Genomic DNA, 15,016 nt, shown 5'->3' with positions numbered 1-15,016 from the left:
CTAAACCCTAGACGTAGAGCTGGGGCGCTCCGGCTTGAAAATGGAAACTGTACTTCAATAAAGACCTTTGTACATTACTACCGGCTAGCGTTGGTCCTCTGTGAGCTGGGACCTGGAGCCAGCTCTGACAGGGCTGAAATAATAATCTTTGGCCATTACAAGCTCAGAGACTTGTGCTGCCTTGTAGTTGCAAGTTCTAACCACTAGATAGTACTGTTTGCTCACTGGGGTGACTTGCCAGCAACTGTTAACAATAACAGTTAGCTTGTCTGAAAGGCCCAAACCACACTTTGCAGGGCATTTCTTGGATCTTCTGTTGATTTTTTTTTTTATTTTTATTTTTTTAGCATTTTAAAGATGAAATTGCTATGGAGGCAGGTGATTGTCTAAAAATACGAGCGGAGACATGGTTCTGGGAATGTGCACTCTTTGCTTCCTCATCCGGGACTGAGTTTTGCATGAATATTGTTCCTCTCCTTTCTCAAATATTGACTTGGGAGCATCCAGAAACAGAAAATCTACAAAAAACAAACAAGCATCAATGTCTGGATCAAACACCTTGCTGTGGTCCCAGTATGCAGGGGAAGTGGGTGGGTGGGTTAAGGCGGGCTTCCTCAACCTCGGCCCTCCAGGTGTTTTTGGCCTACAACTCCCATGATCCCTGGCTCGCAGGACCAGTGGTCAGGGTTGATGGGAATTGTAGTCTCAAAGCATCTGGAGGGCCGAGGTTGAGGAAGCCTGGGTTAAGGGAACCAGAGGGAGGAACAAGCAGAGGAGAGGATGTAGCAGCTGTAGCATCTCTGTGTTTGGGGCTCTTGAAAGGAACTGTTGGGGTGGAAAGCTGCCAGATCACAACTTGACCCTGGCTTGACTGTTTCATTTTAAAATGCTATTGTGCTGTTTGGGGTTTTCCAGCTTGGGTTTCCTTGCAGCCTTGGGGTTTTCCAGAAGTTGTGGATAGAATGTGGAACGTATTGCTTGCTGCTAGATGTTGCAGGGACGCAGGTGGCGCTGTGGGTAAAAGCCTCAGCGCCTAGGGCTTGCCGATCGAAAGGTCGGCGGTTCGAATCCCTGCGGTGGGGTGCGCTCCCGTTGTTCGGTCCCAGCGCCTGCCAACCTAGCAGTTCGAAAGCACTCCCGGGTGCAAGTAGATAAATAGGGACCGCTTACTAGCGGGAAGGTAAACGGCGTTTCCGTGTGCGGCTCTGGCTCGCCAGAGCAGCGATGTCACGCTGGCCACGTGACCCGGAAGTGTCTCCGGACAGCGCTGGCCCCCGGCCTCTTGAGTGAGATGGGCGCACAACCCTAGAGTCTGGCAAGACTGGCCCGTACGGGCAGGGGTACCTTTACCTTTACCTTTAGATGTTGTGTTTGAAGTGTTTAAAGGGGTGGGGCACAGAGGGAGCCCTTCTGACTTTTTCACTGTGTTGTGTTCAGAGTTCTCTCTCTCGGGGCACCTAAACGGTTTGGGCAGGTCATTGGGGCAGAGATCCTGGGCCCCTCTCAGCAGGATGAGCAAGAGGGCTCCCCAAAAGCAGCACAACTAGCTTTCCACGGCTTTGATCTAAAGTGATTCCAAGGACCAAGGTGTTGGAGGGAAGCACAAGACGGCAATAGAACAAAAACTGGATAAAATAAACCCATTCTGGGCACTAGTAAAACAAACAAAAAACCAACAACAAAACAACAAAGTAGTATCCAGTTACTCAGCTGGTTAGAATGTGGTGCTGATAATGGCAAGGTTGTGGCTTCAATCTTTATACAGGCTAGCTGCATATTCCTGCATTTCAGGGGGTTGGACTAGATCCACAGGTTTCTTCCAACTCTACAATTCTATTATTCCTATCCCTCAAGTCCTCCCAGCCCTGTTGCAGACTGTCCTGTACAACCAGGCCTGACCTAATGAACCCTAAAGTTGCGGTGTTTTGACTGGATCTGATTCTGCTCTGTTCTCCCCGCACCCTCCTGTGTCCCAGGGTGCCCCACTGCCCTTAGTTCCTGTTATCAGCAGCTGGATACTTTGCCCCTTGATCTTCCAGCTGTACAGAGTGATGTGGTTGCTGGACTGCTCAGGGGCAAACCAGAGAGAGTAAAAGTCCCATCTGTGCTGCTGCTGTAGCTTCAAGCAACAGAACTGCATGGACTCCAACTCGCATTGGCTCCAGCCAGCAAAGCCAATAACCAGGAATGATGGGAGTTGGAGTCCAGTCACATCTGGAGGGCCACTGACACTCCACCACTGCTAAACCATTTTCTCTCTATAGATATCTTGTTGGTTAAGAGGGGAGCATTAAGTCAACAGCTGCAGTTAAGAATTTAAATGGTGACGTAATGAGGCCCAGCCCAAGCCTGCCTGCGAGTTCCAATCTCTTCCGTGAATCCCTTAATCCCCTGATATTTAACCATTCAGGGGCTCTTGGTTACTCAGTAGTGGGGGGGTGTCACACTCTGTGTATGCTCAGAAACACAATGTTCTTTACTTCACATGTTTAAGGGTGGCTCCTGCCATGGAAAATAGGTTCTGGGGCCGAGTCCAAGAACATGCCGGAATGCAAGAATACAAAGCAAAGCAGGCTTAGTTTCCTGCATGACAGATGTAACACTGGAAAAGGTACTATGATACATATATGGTGGAATTGTTTAAACATCAAACAATTTTGGGAAACAGTACATAACGAAATGAAAAAAATGTTCAGATATTCATTTAGGAAAACACCAGAAGGTTTTTTATTGGGAATAGTACCAGGAAGCCTAGGGTGGCGCTGTGGGTAAAAGCCTCAGCGCCTAGGGCTTGCCGATCAAAAGGTCGGCGGTTCGAATCCCCGCGGCGGGGTGCGCTCCCGTTGTTCGGTCCCAGCACCTGCCAACCTAGTAGTTCGAAAGCACTCCCGGGTGCAAGTAGATAAATAGGGACCGCTTACTAGGGGGAAGGTAAACGGCGTTTCCGTGTGCAGCTCTGGCTCGCCAGAGCAGCGATGTCATGCTGGCCACGTGACCCGCAAGTGTCTCAGGGCAGCGCTGGCCCCTGGCCTCTTGAGTGAGATGGGCACACAACCCTAGAGTCTGGCAAGACTGGCCCGTACAGGCAGGGGTACCTTTACCTTTACCAGGAAGCCTAAAGGAAGAAGACAAGACCTTATATTTATACGCAACAGTAGCCGCAAGGCTATTGATTGCGAAAAATTGGAAAAGTGGTACTGTACTAACAAAGATAGAGTGGCTTGTCAAATTATTGGAGTACTACAATATATCCAAAACAATGGGAGAAATTGGAAGGATCTCAAAAGAGAAGGCAGACAGGGACTGGAAGGTGTTTAAAAGATACTTGCAAAACTATATCGAAAAATCAGAACTCCTATTCGAATAAACAAGTTTCGTTTCAAATATTGGAATACTAAATAAGATGGATAACAATGTGTAATAGAAAAAGAAGTATGAAATTAGGTTAAAAGTGTGTGAAAGAAAGTAATAGAAGTGGAAAGAAATTGCAATTGAGTAGATTGGAAGTCTAACACAAAGGTTGAGGGGTGGTGTATGGTGATGGGAATTATCTGTGGGATTGAGTGTAGGTATGTTGTAGGTATGTTGTATGTATGTAGGTATGTTGTATGAAATGTATGTTTGTATGTGTATTAATGTTGAATTATTTTAACAATAAAAAATTATTAAAAAAAAAAAAGGAAAAGAGGTTCTGGGGCCAAGTCCAAGAACATGCCAGAATGCAAGAATACAAAGCAAAACAGGCTTAGTTTCCTGCATGACAGATGTGGGCAGGGCTGGGGAAAATAATCCATATTCCTAGGTGCCACATCATTGATATAATAGCTGGAATTGCACTTAGAGGCCAGCCCAGCTAAGACCTAAAGAAACTTCTCCAGTTTCCAGGCACCTCCAGTTTCTAGAGGTGGAACAAGTCAGTTCCACCACTGACCTGTTTACTCAGCACCCATCCTGATTTGTTTCCACAAAGCTTACACAGTGAGTAGACTATGTCAGAACGAATGCTCAATAGATTACAAGGCAGTTTTGTGACAATGTTCATTCGTTTTGGTTTGCTTGTGGCGTGTTTACATATCTTCCCATGAAACATTTGGTCATTCCACACTCATCAGTGCATTTTCTCATTACTTTCCAAATCACAAAAAGTCTGGGTTGTTTTTTTTATTGTGTTTACTCTAGTGTATTTAAATATTCTTCCATTATTAGTTCTGGAGGGGAGTTTCCAAAAAATCCCCTATTGTCAACATAAATGTCTCTGTCAATCTGGAGAGGCAGAATTGCTAACTCACATACTTACAAATTTCTATTTTTGTTGTGATGTTTGTAACATTTTTATCTAACCCTTTCTACAGAGATTCCCAGGCCGATGGGATGCTTTCTGTGTTTGCTTACTCGTTTCAAATTAGAATGCGTCAACATCTTCCAGGGCTGCTAAATATTGTGGTGCAACATGTAAATATTACCAGGGAATAATTTTAGCAAATTCACAATTTTGCTCTCTATGCCCGGCAATACAATTACCAATCCGTTTATTGTGCTGGGTATCTGCTTTGTTTTGTTTGGTAGTATTTTATATATTTATACAAAGTTTCTTTCTGAATATTGGTCATAGAATACCCCATTATAAATAAATGGACTGTCATTTTTTAAAGGGATTGGTTGTACTATAAGAAACCAGCCCTGGTCACATATACACCAAACATTTCAAGCACATGGCTTCCTTGAAAGAATCCTAGGAATGAAGCTGTTTAAGGCTGCTGGGCATTGTAGCTCTGTGAAAGGTAAACTGCACATCCATCCAAATATTCACATTTTTGCAAGCAATTTTGCCCATTTGTTCAATCAAGCAATCTCCCCCAATTCATGTTTTCTATTCATTAGCACGTACATTTTTCTGCTCTTCCCCCTAATGTATGCATCTTTATACACTGCTCTTGGTTGGAGAACAGCATCAAAAAATTCGGAAAACTGCAGTTTTCGAAGGATGGGTGAGTTACAGTGAAGTCACATGAAAATGCAAACCCTATTCCATGCCACTCATCCATACCCCAAACATAGCTCCATTAAACAGTGTGTGAGACTTACATCTGAGCAAGGTTTTGCACTGTGCACCCTACGTTAATTGCTCCCTTTGAACAGCGCAGCATCCTTCACAGTGCTTTTTCTGTTCTCTAACTTTATTTCCCTCCCCACTTTACCACTTTGGCCGTGGAGACGAATTTGTCTGCCAGCTTCTCACCCCATAATTCCAGCGGGAACACCCAGTGTTGTCACCCATGGGGCAATTGGGGAGAGTTGTGCTTCTGCATGCCGACGGATGTCCCGATTGTATCTCACAAATGGATTGTTTTGAACATGCAGAGAAGTGTGTCCTGCCAGCACGGCTCCCATTCATTCCTACGGGAGGATGGGCAGAGATGACCACCAACTCGGATGGCTGTTAAAGGAGGTTTGGACAAATGCATGGAAGATTATGTTTCATTTCACTTTTAACTTGTATACCACCACCTTTCTATATTACTAAACGCAAGGCGGTTTTCAAGTCAGAGAAACAACAAAATACAGTGGTACCTCAGGTTAAGTACTTAATTCATTCCGGAGGTCCGTTCTTAACCTGAAACTGTTCTTAACCTGAATACCACTTTAGCTAAGAAGCAAAGTTCTTAACCCAAGGTACTATTTCTGGGTTAGTGGAGTCTGTAACCTGAAGCGTATATAACCCGAGGTACCACTGTAGACAGCAAAGATCACACACCTAATCACAATCTGATCCAATACAAAAAAGCCATAATAAAAACATAACTTTAAAATAAACAACTTATATCAAAAAAGCAATATACAATAATCCATTAGAAAGCAATTGTAAACAGTGGCTGTCTTGTCTATGATGGCTATGTTCTGCATCCACAATGGGAGGCAGCTATGCTTCTAAAATACCAGTTAAATGAGAGGGCTCTTGTGCTTGAATCCTGCTTGTGGGATTCCCACAGGCTGGCCACACTGGAAATTTATGCTAGTTTAGGTGGGTCATTGGCCTCATCCAGAAGGCTTTTATGTTCTTCTGCTCAAAACCCAGATTAAGTGCAGGGGGTAGTGATGAAGGAACTAAAGGTAAAATCAACAAGGTTTGCTTTTGTGATTGGTGGCAGTGGCGTAGCGTGGGGGATGCAGGGGGGGGCCGGCCGCACCGGGCACAACATTTGGGGGGCGCGCACTCGCACTCACAGCTCTCTGCCCCTACCTGGCTCACTCACTCTCTCTCACTGCAGTGTTGGCTGTGCGAATCCGATCCGAGCCGCCGGGTCGCCGCCCACTGTGGAGGGGAGGGTGCCAGGCGTGCGGTGCGGTGCGGAGAGAGAGCGAGGGACTATGGGGGAGGGATAGTGCAGCGGGGGGGGCGCAAATTACTTGCCTTGCCCCGGGTGCTGACAACCCACGCTACGCCACTGATTGGTGGCAATTTGTTTGCCTGAGTACTGAAAGGGAGTGGGCTGTTCTCCTTGCCTCCTTGCCTGGTTTTATATAAATATATATAAATTAGAAGCTGGTGGGAAGCTGTTTCTCTCCCCGCCTTCTTCCCCACCTGCACAACTTTCCCTAGACAGGCCCGAGTTTCCCAGCCATTTCCCAAGGGAAACCAAAAGGCAGCGAAACAAGAGCAAAACCAGGCAAGATCTGGCATGTTTCGATCTGCCATCAACTCAGCGTAGCTGGCTTGAGAAGGACGCGAGTTTTCTGTTATGTTTTGGTTTTTTCCCACAGCCCAGGCGGTGAGATCCTGCAATGCCTTGCGAAATTGTTTCAGGGTCTCATTTCCCCAGGGGCTGGAACACAAGAACCTGGGATGAAGGTTCCCACCTTTGATCTGCACCAGGTGGCCTGGGACAGGGATGAGGAACCTGTGCCCACCCCCAGTTAATGTTGGACTACAACCCCCATCAACCCTGGGACTATGGGCCATTGCCATGCTGGCTGGGGCTGATGGGAGTTGGAGTCCAATGACATCTGGAGCGCCACAGGCTCTCCATCACTGGATTTGTTTGTTGCTGAAGCTAAAGCAAGCTGAGTTGTTTAACAGTTCATCTGTCTTCCCAAGGAATTCTGGGAAATGCTGCTGTGTGAGGAGAATAGGGGCCTCCTACCAACTCCCAGCATTCTTAACAAACTACATCAATACCCTCCAACATTTCTCCAGTGAAAATAGGGATGTCCTATTCAACAACAACAATTTTACTCCACTCTAGGTAGTCCCAACCACTCTGGGTGGCTTCCAACACATATAAAAACATAATTAAACATTTAAAAAAACCTTCCCTACACAGGATAACTCCATACCCTCCATCTTTTGTCCAATGAAAATAGGGACGTCCTAAGGAAAAAAAGGGACGCGGGTGGCACTGTGGGTTAAACAACAGAGCCTAGGACTTGCTGATCAGAAGGTTGGCGGTTTGAATCCCCACGACGGGGTGAGCTCCCGTTGCTCGGTCCCTGCTGCTGCCAACCTAGCAGTTCGAAAGCACATCAAAATTCAAGTAGATAAATAGCTACCACTCCAGCGGGAAGGTAAACGGCTTTTCCGTGCACTGCTCTGATTTGCCAGAAGCAGCTTAGTCATGCTGGCCACATGACGCAGAAGCTGTATGCCCGCTCCCTCGGCCAATAAAGCGAGATGAGCGCCGCAACCCCAGAGTCAATCATGACTGGACCTAATGGTCAGGGGTCCCTTTACCTTTACCTTTAAGGAAAAGCACGACGTTCTTCTGGGATCGAATCAGAAACCGGAATGGCTTCTTCTAAGTCCAGAACTGTCCCTGGAAAATAGAGTCACTTGGAGGGTCTGTACATCAACCCAGGGTTTTTTGGGGGAAGCCATGACTGTTTGAAAAGGCATGCTACTGCTTTAAAGGAATAGTTATGCTGCCTGCAGCTGATGAAGTCCAACAACGTAAGAACATAAGACGGACTTGCTGGATCAGGCCAATGGCCCACCTGGTGCAGCATCCTGTTCTCACCTTGGCCAACCAGGTGCCTGTGGGAAGCCTACAGGCTGGACTTGAGAGCAACAGCACTCTGCCCATCGGTGATTCCCTGCAACTGGTATGGCGAGGCATAATACTTCTGACACTGTGGAACATGTTCATCATGGCTAGTTGATAGTCTGGAGGGCCACAGTTCCTCTACCCCCAGGTTAGAGAAATTTAGCTTTCTCCCCCACCCCCAGCAGTCCTTTTACTGTGATGGCTAGTGTTATGTACTGAGTTGAATAGGATCCAAAATTCAGCAGTCTGATTGGTCCTAGAACAATAGGATCCAAAATGCAGCAGTCTGATTGGTCCTAGAACAATAGGATTCAGAATGCAGCAGTCTGATTGGTCCTAGAACAATGCAGCAGTATGATTGGTCCTCAGGAGCCACCCAATCCAGCTCCAGGTGGAAGTGAATCCACAACCTGATTGGCCTACAGGAGAATCCCGGAATTAGCCAATCACGTGCAGCCCATTGTGTAAATAATGTATATAAAGCAGATATTGTGGGGGAACTTCCATTCCTCCTCACCACTATGAGCTGAATAAAGAGCATGAAATCCACTCTCGACTCTGAGTATATTTCAGCTAGGAATGGAGCTTCCATGTTCAGGGGTAGTATACTACAGAGGACCAGACATTTTCCTGTTCCTCACACATCGTGGAGAGAGACAGCAGGAGACAGATGTCACCATCATGCCCTCGGTGAACTTTCTGGGGTGCGGTAAGCATTTGAAAGCATTGCTGGGTATCGTATTGGCAATCGGCTCACAAACATTCAGTTGAAGGGCGGCTCAGGGCTCTGCAGACTGTGAGTCACATTGCCACTGGGATGGTTGAACGGGAGCAGCGGGGTCACGACCCTGATTGCCATGTCGCCTCCAGGACTTCCATGAATTGGGAAAGGGACGTCGCTCAGCAGAAAGGCATCTGCTTTGCATTCAGGAGATCCTGGGCTCAGTCCCCGATGGCATCTCGGAAGCAGGACTGGGAGAGAGTCCCAGCCTGGAACCCTGGAGAGTTGCTGCCAGTCAGTGTAGGCATCACTAGATGGACCCAACAGTCTGACTCAGTATAAGACATGCCCAAACTGTGGCCAAGAGACTGGTATTGATGAATTGGAAGAATAAAGATTTGATCCCCATTAATCAATGAACTGACAGCATGACAACACCTGCACCATGTGAATGGATCGCTTACAGACTTTTCTGAAAATTTATTTATTTGGTTTTTCAAATTCAAATTTTACAGAGGTATATCAAACATAAATCATAAAAACAAGATTCCAAGGAATCTCTTGGACTTCCATCCTCCCCTTTGTGGGTCCTATTATTAATCATTTCCTCCCGCGTCTTTTATGATACTCCAAATCCTTTACCTCTTCCATTATGTCCTGAATTCGACCTTACTAACGATTTTAGCTGTTTACAATGATATTTAAGATAAGTCATAAATTTTCCTCATTCCTTATTAAAATGTTGGTCTTCCTGATTTCTAACACTTCCGGTCATTTTAGCCATTTCAGCATAGTCCATTAGCCCCATCTGTCATTCTTCTCTGGTAGGGACTTTATCTTCTTTCCATCTCTGGGCCATTAACATCCATGCAGCCCGCTTATAGGCTTTTCCAGATAAATATATTGACATTTGGAATGAGTTTATACAGAATATACTAGATTATTATTAATCATGTATGTTTTAGGACAGTAATATTATTCATCTATCTATATAATTCTCTATGGAAATGCAACTGATTATAGCTACTGCTTAATATTATACATTTCTTATTTTTTACACTTTTCTTCTCCCTCTTTTTTCCTTTTTTCTTTCGCCACTTTATTTTCTAAAACTGAAACTCTCTTAATAAAATATTGATATTATTAATAATTGCAGCTTCCAATGTTACATGAATCACAGAGTCACGGGCTTAGAGGAGATCTTGTAGACTCTCTGGTCCAATGTCCATGCCCGATGCATTAGATCCTGAGCTAGGGAACCCGCAACAGACGGCTGCCCTCCTTGTGTCTGTAGGCTGACAGCAAGGGAGAGCCCACCAGTCCTGTAGCTAATGAGTCCCATTGTCAAACTGCTCTCACCATCTTCAGATGGAATTATTACATCCTGGGACTTCCCGGGTAAGGAGGAACCACAGGGATGAGCCAAGGAAGGGTAGTTTGAGAAATATTGACTGCAATGCACCATGGCTGGGGACATAGTTACCGGTAGTTTAGAGGGGCAGGGAATGTCTGGGCTGATCCACTGTTTGGGGGTCAGCCCCAGCGGGGAATTGAAATTCAAACTTCCTGACAAAATATTCCAAGGAGACAGGAAATAGTGGAGTTGAGATAACCCGCAGTGAGGCTTTTGGGTGGGATGGAGAGGAAAAGGAAGCAAGTCTCTGCCTGCATGTACCTGTTGTGATTTTGAGCACTTGTTTTCGTATCCTGGCTGATCTTGTTCGCCAGCACGCTTACTTCAATGCACTCTACGTGGGGCTACCTTCGAAGATGAGCCGGAAACTACAACCAATCCAGAATGTGGCAGCTAGATCGGTGACTGGGAGTGGTCGCCGAGACCATATAACACCGGTCCTGAGAGACCTACCGTATTTTTTGAACCATAACACTCACTTTTTTCCTCCTAGAAAGTACGGGGAAATGTCTGTGCTTGTTATGGAGGGAATGCCTACGGATGGCGGGGGGATCTGCTGCAGTCGTGAGCAGAGGATCCATGGTTCCCCTTCCTTCCTTCCTCCGTGGCTCGCTTTGAAACAGCAAAGCGGGAGAAGAACCGCTGAGTGGGGAGGAGAGAGGGACAGAGAGCCTGCTTCTTTAAAGGAGCCAACCGGACAGGAGCCACTTACACGAGTGCTTTGCTCCTCTCCCGCTTTGCTCCTTTAAAGAAGCAGGCTCTCTGTCCCTCTCTCCTCCCCACTCAGCTCGCTACATAGCAGCAAGGTTTTTCAGCTCGCTAAGCCGGGGATGAGCGGGGAGGAGGGAGAAAAGCAGAGCCTGCTTGCTTTAAAGGAGCAAAGCGGGAGAGGAGAGAAGCCTTCTCCCCTTATACCCCTCTTCTGCATTATTAGCAGCATCCTTCTCCACCCACCCCAGGCGTGCTCCTTCTCCCTTGAGTGCTTTTCCTCCCCTCCCACTTAAAACATGGTTACAAAGCATGGATCCACATGGATCCTCAGGATTTTTGCACTGGGTCACCCCCAATTCACCATCAGATCACATAGCATGTCCATGGCTACATCTTGCACCAAAAAAATCACGCACCCACTGTTGCCTGGGGCCGCAGTGGTGCAAAAACGTGGTTACAAAGCATGGATCCACATGAATCCTCAGGATTTTTGCATTGGGCTACTCCAAACTCACTGTCAGATCACATGTCTGTGGCCACAGCATGAACCACAAAAATAATACATCCACTGTTTCGTTTAGAATATTTTTTTCTTGTTTTCCTCCTCTAAAAACTACATGTGTGTTATAGTCAGGTGCGTGTTATAGAGCGAAAAATACGGTACATTGGCTCCTGGTACGTTTCCAAGCACAATTCAAAGTGCTGGTGCTGACCTTTAAAGCCCTAAACGGCCTCGGTCCAGTATACCTGAAGGACTGTCTCCACCCCCATCGTTCAGCCTGGACACTGAGGTCCAGCTCTGAGGGCCTTCTGGCGGTTCCCTCACTGCAAGAAGTGAGGTTACAGGGAACTAGGCGGAGGGCCTTATCGGTAGTGGCGCCTGCCCTGTAGAACACCCTCCCATCAGATGTCAAGGAAACAAACAACTATCTGACTTTTAGAAGACATCTGTAGGCAGCCCTGTTTAGGGAAGTTTTTAATGGCTGATGTTTTTTCATTAGTTCTGTTGGGAGCCACGCAGAGTGGCTGGGGAAACCCAGCAGATGGGTGGGGTATAAAAAAGAAATAAATTATTATTACAGCTAGAAATTTTGGAGGAGTGGGCAATGAAGAGGTTAAGGAACCACTGAGGGAAAAGTCAGTACAGAAACCCTACAACACACAAGCAGAAGAAACATTTAAAAATGCATTAAATAGTTCTAATGGGCTGCAGGCAACTAAGTTGTCCTCAGGGTAGACACATTGAATCAAATGCTAGTCATCTCCAATACTTTCAGATGGTCTGCTCTAGGTATGACTACAGTTGCAAACAACCCATCAAATTTCTTTTTAATAACTTGGGCTGCTACTCCTGCTCGATTAGTGCACTTACCCCTTTGCTGTCTGCCCCTCTTACCCCCCCTTTACACCCCACCTGCCCCTTTCCTCTCTCCCCACAACTTTCCCCAAGCCCCTCCCCTCTCATCCCTAGCCCTGCCCCTTTTAAAGAAGTGAAGAGGCACTTCACAGAGCGTTTTGCTAAACTGCTGTGTGAAGCGCCTCCCCTCCCTCCATTAAACAATTTGCATGGGCTGGCTTGCTGTTTCTCACACCTCTTCCTTCCTAGCTTGATGCCCTAACCTCTTGATTATGCTGGTTAATAGGGTGGGTGGTTGGGGGGCATGTCAATGCTTTTCCAGAGAAGCTTGTTTGCCATGTCCCACCCAGTGACTGAGGAACTCTCAGATAAAACTCTAAGGAACCTCTCTAGGGTTCCCCGCATGACAGTTTGCAAGCGCCAACATGCGCCACAAAACAACACAGGGACCTAGAGCTATTCATGGGTGCTGTGACAATTCCAGTTTCCCTGACTGCTGGGAGTTCCACCCAGCATTCCATCTCTGCCGGAAGGATTTCTCTGTCTGCAAAGACATAGTGCTTCTCAGAGAGGTGCAATGCATTGTTGTGACAGAGGGGAGTGGCTGTTTTTGTTCAGGTATTATTTCTGGGTTGGAGGCAGACAGGGCGGAGTGCTCTCCCTCTGTGTGTGTTTGCGTGTGTCCCACAGGGCGATCTATCTGTATCAGCAGAATACCTGCTTTTATTGACATTTTCTCAGGTGGAGCAGAAATGGTGCGATGACCCTTAGGCCCCAGATCTGTTTTTCTGAGCAGCCAGTGTTATGGTTTTAGCCATAGACTGTGCTGTGAGAACAAAGATAACTGAACATGAAAGGACAACAAACAAGACTCTGATATCATCCCAATGAGTCTGCAAAGAACACAGGAAGCACTAGGTCAGATGACTTGTTCAACTGGTCCAGGACTGCCTAATACACTGACAGGCAGTAACTCTTCAATAGAGGTCTTTCTCATCACCTGCCTGTACCACACGGTTGGGGAACCTGTGACTCTGCAGGTGTCTCTGGACTCCCAATTCCCATCAGCCTCAGCGTGTATGACCAATAGTAAGGGATAATGAAAGCTGCAGTCCAACTAGATCCAACAGGTAAGAGCTGTTTGGCAGTGGAACAGTCTCCCTCCGGAAGTGGTGGACTCTCCTTCCTTGGAGGCTGTTATGTACTAAGCTTGGATCCTAGAACAATAGGCAAGTAGGATCCTAGAATGCAACAACTGATTGGCTTGCAGGAAAAGACCAATCAGGCTCCAGGAGGGAAGCAGAATCAGCCAATCAGACGGGACTCATTGTGTAAATAATGTATATAAAAGCCTGAGGTTTGGGGGGCAATTCTATCACTGTTTTACAAGCTGCAATAAAGAGCATGAAATCACTACAGGACTCTGAGTATATTTCAGAGGTTTTTAAGCAGAGGTTGGATGGCCATCTGTCATGGATGCTTTAGCTGAGATTCCTGCATTGCAGGGAGTTGGGCTAGAATCTAGATGACCCTTGGGGTCCTTTCCAATTCTACAATTCTGATTCTAAGATCTGGAGAGCCACAGTGCCTCTGTTCCCTGTTTTTACTGAATCCATCTAACTGGAGATGCCAGGGATCGAACATGGAACCTTCTGTATGCAAAAACATGCACTCTACCACTAAGCTACACCCCCCCTGCAACCTGCATCACTGTCCACGGATTTGCTCTAAAGGTCCCTATTCCCCAGAGAGACAGCCCGCAGATTTCCTGGAAAGGGGGATGCATTGTTAAAGCACTCTGGGAATTGTAGCTCTGCAAGGGGAATAGGAGCCTCCAAAGAAGTCTCAGCACCCTTAACAAATGACAGCTCCCAGAATTCTTTGAGGGAAACCCGTGAACATAGCGCTTTAAATGTGGGGTGCCAATAAACTCTACTCTCTGCCTTCTCCCCGAGAATAGGGGTGGGGAACCTGTGACCCTGCAGCTGCTGCTGGACTCCAATTCCCATCAGCCCCCAGGCAGCATGGCCAATGGCCAGGGATGATGGGAGCTATAGTCCAGCAAATGTATGGAGGACTGCAGATTTCCCATCCCTGCATGTCAATCTTTCCAAGTGCCAAGCCTAAGAACAAATATTATTTCAGCCTATATAGCTTCTGGCAGAAGAGTTATATAATGAAAGAAAGACAGCTTGAAAATGTACACACACGCAAAACCCACTTCAGGAAACTGACAGACATTTATGGCTCTGAGGTTTATCAACTCGATTTCCCACAGGCTGCAAGACTCAGCCAATAGGCTACCAATTCTGCCATCAACAGAATCAAGTGGTTCAGCACTTCCTGGACTGTACTACTTTGGGGGGCGGGGAGTTGCATATTTGAATACTCCCTCATTTTTAAAATTATTATTCTCTTTAAAAAACAAACAAACTCGTCCACCTGGAAAACCAAAATGTCAAGGAAAAGCCTAACAGCATGCAAGTTTTCTATGTATATTTTCTGCCCCCCACCCCATGGATATGCAATTCCAACATGCCACTCCCCACCCCCCACCCCCCGCCTTATGATCTAGTCTGAAGTGGCAGAGTCCAGGCAAGGTTTTCAAACAGTGGGAGGCTGTAATGCTTCCTGAATTGCCAGGAACCACAGAGGGGTGAGAGTGCTCTTCTGTTCAAGTCATGCTTACAGGTTTCCCACAGGGAACTGGCTGAATTAGATGGGCCATGCGTGATTCTGCCATTTGCAAACAAACCAGCTCATTAAATAGACCA

Source organism: Podarcis tiliguerta, assembly GCF_965153285.1.
Source record: "Podarcis tiliguerta genome assembly, chromosome: 8".
NCBI classification, from domain to species: domain Eukaryota; kingdom Metazoa; phylum Chordata; class Lepidosauria; order Squamata; family Lacertidae; genus Podarcis; species Podarcis tiliguerta.
Note: the sequence above shows the minus strand (reverse complement) of the source record.